Source organism: Aulostomus chinensis, chromosome 4, assembly GCF_037954235.1.
Source record: "Aulostomus chinensis isolate RoL2024-O1b breed Wild chromosome 4, RoL_Achi_v1.0, whole genome shotgun sequence".
In the NCBI taxonomy this organism is placed as follows: Eukaryota; Metazoa; Chordata; class Actinopteri; order Syngnathiformes; family Aulostomidae; genus Aulostomus; species Aulostomus chinensis.
Genome location: NC_141323.1, coordinates 25,401,633 through 25,405,415, shown reverse-complemented (window position 1 = coordinate 25,405,415; position 3,783 = coordinate 25,401,633). Strand labels below are relative to the sequence as shown.

Below are 3,783 nucleotides of genomic sequence, written 5' to 3'. Positions count from 1 at the left end.
TACACATGAACATTAAGAGGTTTTCACAGGGCTGGTGGTGCAATGGATAGCATGACTGACTACTGTCAGAAGATTCTAGGTACAACTCCTGGCTCGCTCACTTAAAATTTTATACTGAGAAGCTTTCACACCTGAAGTGTGAACCACTGCTAAAAGTCCCTGAAATCCTCCAAGGTTTCCTCCTTGTCTGCTGTAAACATGAACACATGCATGGATCCTGCTACCTCTCACATGTTAAGCTGGCACTTGACAGTGACAGCAGGAGAACAAAAAATCCCAGTGTGTCATCAACATTTCCTGGAAACTAAATGACAGAAGCTGTTGAATTTCTGTATCAGAACAGGGAGAAAGGAGCCCCAATGAAAGAGTGATAATTCTTTATTTTGATTTTGTTCTTCACTCCTACACAAGAGAGTGAAAGTGTCGGCTGGCTGGGAGCAACTGCCTGCTTCAGAATGGGACGAGCCTCAGGACTTTCCAGTGAGAGCTGCAAAGCTTTCACTTTATCAATGGAATCACTGGGAAAAGAAACTCATCCTGTCAGATGAAGGCCAAATAGTTTTGCTTCAACTGTGTTGAGGGAGGGTTTGTTCAGATGATTCTAGAAGAATAAATCAAAACATCATCAATTAACATTCAGAAGAAGTGAATGCAGAGTTTTATTGATGGTTTCAGGAATCAGCCTCTGGGTTCATGGTGCTCCAATCTCCAGACAACTGAAAGTGATGAAACCACCTGTGTTGAGTTGTCTTCCATCATGGAAAACTGAAAGGAAAAACTCACACAATTAAACATTAATTGGTTAACAGTTAGCTGAGCTACCAGTGGTCAAACCTGCAGCTGAGGGAACAAACAAGAGCAGGCTACTATTTGTATTTGAATTTCATGTATGCAAAGAATCAGAAAGGCAGTTACAATGACATCATCAATACAAAACCTTGTGTTCACAAAGATGAAGTGAACAATTTCCACAATCAATCCCAAATTTAGGCCTGAAGTTAGAAAATAATATTAGCTAGCTAGCTAACGTTAGCTAGTTAATGTTAGCAAGCTGGCAATATTTAGCACCATCAAATAGTTCAAACAAGGTCAACAGCTGTTATAATGATGGTCACATGATTTAAAAGATTAAAAACAACTCTCTGTATCAATGTGAGATAGAGTTACATAAATGAATAGAACATTACTCACTGACTGAAAATTGAAAAAGCACCAGTCTTTGGTCCAGAGCTTGGTTCTAACGTGACTTGACAGCACTTTTTAGGGCCTGAGCCAGAAGGAACTTCTGGCAAAGACTCCATTATTTTTTCCACTTTTTTTAGTTCTTGCAATCAACACTTCCCAGAGTTGATTTGAGGAAATAAGACTCACACATTTGATGAAGTTTGGTCAGACGGTACCAGACACACTTGACACCCAGAGAGGTGAGCAGGTTTTGGACCAAGTTGAAACTTGTCAAGTATTTGAGACAGAAAATGACAGAAAGCTGTGGCTGTGTTCTGGTTCTGCGTGTTTTAGATTTATTGCCCTCCCAGTAATTTCTTATTTCCAGCTCTGCTCTCCCTCAACTACTGTTTAGTGTCATATTTATTTTGCTGACTACTTCATTGACATGTGGTCAAAATGTCTTGTGTTTCCTGAAATTAACTGAGTGCTGCTCAGTAAAGTTGACATGACTTGAGATTCTATTCCTGCTTGGTCCATTTCAACATTCTTATCCTTCCTAGCACTGGAGATAAAGTATCAGTCAGGGCTGTACTTGATTAGTACTGCATATAGTACACATCAGTCACTGCCATTACACAGTGGAATGGAAGTTGAAATACTGTTTACCAGCAAGCTGAAAACTGTTGTGGTATTTGACAATTCTATTGTTTCTGAATGAAAATCATGTGAAGGAGAATCATGGAGACATCCTAAAAATGGCTGAGGTCTGCTGAGCTGCAGCAGGTCTGAGCTGCTTTTGATGCCCAGATGATGAGGAGGCAGTGAATGTTGGGTTTGGTGGAGCTGAAAAAATGCTGCAGGTGTTGAGAGGTCTGCTGGTGTCCAGGACTTCCTCTCCAGGTCTCAGCTTCTCCCTGCAGTTCCCACAAACACCACAACAGTCCTGGAACCCCTGCAGATGGTGGAGGACCATGATGACCCCGATGCACCATCAGGGCATCAAAAACCAGTCCTGATGATCAAAAAGGTCCCTCCACTCATCCAGGGTCGACTCTAGAGGAAGCTTTTGTAACAGATGAGCAAACACACTCAACTAGAAATCATGATTTAAACACAATGTTGATTTTTTACAAATTCCTTCAATGTTTTAAAAACCATCAAAGTGGACAGAAGCCCAGATGGTCCAAACCTGTTTCCTGTCTCCTGCCATTGTGGAGAGCCTTTGTTCTGTCCTGCTGCTGTCCAGTTGTCTCTACTGAGCTCCTCTGCTGGTTCCACCTTGAAGAGGGTCTGAGCTAAAATTGAACCTTGAGGAACTTCAACCTTTGATCTCAGAGTTTTGTGTTTGATCTTAGAATTCTTTCTTTGATCTCACCTGAGACAAAGAAATGGAAGCTCAATCTGCTGTTGAGGAGGCCGTGATCGTATAGTGGTTAGTACTCTGTGTTGTGGCCGCAGCAACCCTGGTTCGAATCCGGGTCACGGCAGCATGAGACAAATTTCTTGTGTGTACTGATGGACACAAACCAAGCTGAAATTTCCCACAATGCAACAGGGTGGTGTTTGGTCATTGTTGAGCAGGCGTCAGTCTGACAATGATGTCATATTAGTTTGTTGTCACTTGACCAGACCCAAAAGTAGGCTCCAGGTATCAGTTTCTTCTCAATGCTAATGTCTGCTAGCTTAGTCTGCTACTTTGATGCCTCTGACTACAAAAAGGTCCAGACCCCTGGATATGGTGGTTCCTCCCTAAACGTAGATTCTGTCAGCTCATGTTTTGAAATCAACTCACCATGAACACAAGTAGATTTCAATGGACTGCAAATGTGTCTCATGGAATGGTAAACATGTCAAATATAAATTCCATCACCTGAGGAGGTCTGCTGCTGGAATTAAGCTCCAGATATTCACAAGATATTCTAGATCTTTAAAATAACCCTTATCCCAGTGGCTTTCACGTGTGAGACAGAAGAACATGGATGGATGGAAATATAATATTTAATATATTGCAGGATATTTTCCAATATATTCCACTATATTTACTATATTTTATGTCTTGTTTCAATGTTATAACATAAAGCTCATCTTAGTAAAACAATGAAGTTACCTGAACTAAATTCTTGAAAAAAAAAAACTGTCACTGACTGAAATAAATCAAATCTACTTCAAAGTTCCTTCTGTTGTCATAAGTCAGCCATTTTAAGTGTACTTGTAGTTCCAGAGCATTCCAAGTGGAGATGATATGAATCATTTTGTTCGATGAACTCAGTTCCTCTGCTTTGATGTTGGTGGACTGAGTGGAGTTTGCCTGAACCTGCTTGAACCTGTTTGCTCCTGCTCAGTCCCTCACTCAAGCCTCACTCAGCCTCAGCAGCACCGCTCCACTGAGGACTGATTCAGGTTCCTAGCAACCAAATACAGAGGAGAGCCCAGCCTCACGGCAGGCCTTTGCAGAATCAATTTTCACAATCAAAGCTCCCACAGCTGCAAAAAGTGAGAGGACAAGCAGTGATGTTCAAGATGAACGTCCAACGTAGGGCTTGAACCCACAATCCTGGGATTAAGCATCTCATGCTCTACTGACTAAGCTAGTCAGGCTACATCTGAGTGGCTTCA

The 3,783-nt window shown here is 41.6% G+C and overlaps 1 non-coding gene across 1 annotated transcript; it reads left to right on the top strand.

Annotated features, from left to right (window-relative positions):
- The first annotated feature begins 2,582 nt into the window (after positions 1 to 2,582).
- Positions 2,583 to 2,654, top strand: trnah-gug (transfer RNA histidin (anticodon GUG)). Its single transcript has one exon. It is a non-coding gene; the product is annotated as a tRNA-His (tRNA).
- Positions 2,655 to 3,783: the final 1,129 nt, after the last annotated feature.